The sequence below is a fragment of the Brassica oleracea genome, chromosome C4 (assembly GCF_000695525.1).
Source record: "Brassica oleracea var. oleracea cultivar TO1000 chromosome C4, BOL, whole genome shotgun sequence".
NCBI classification, from domain to species: Eukaryota; Viridiplantae; Streptophyta; class Magnoliopsida; order Brassicales; family Brassicaceae; genus Brassica; species Brassica oleracea.
In genome coordinates this window covers 28580384-28580625 of record NC_027751.1, presented here as the reverse complement: position 1 = coordinate 28580625, position 242 = coordinate 28580384, and positions in this window count along the sequence as shown.

Sequence of the window (242 nt, the reverse complement as noted above, 5' to 3'; positions counted from 1 at the left end):
TCAAGGCTACTTGTCTTGAGAGTAAACCACCTTAAAGATCATGTATCTTGAACCTCTTGACTCACTTGAATAAAAAGCCTTCCCTTACCCAACCAAATGATTTGGACCAATTGACCATTTGCAAGAATTCACCTATGTTTATTGTTTAATGAATGTGAGAGTTGGTTGATTTGAAAGTGTGGATGCTTGATGATAATTGTAAGGGCAAAAGGAGTTGAGATAGGCCTAGAGAAGCTAGAGTA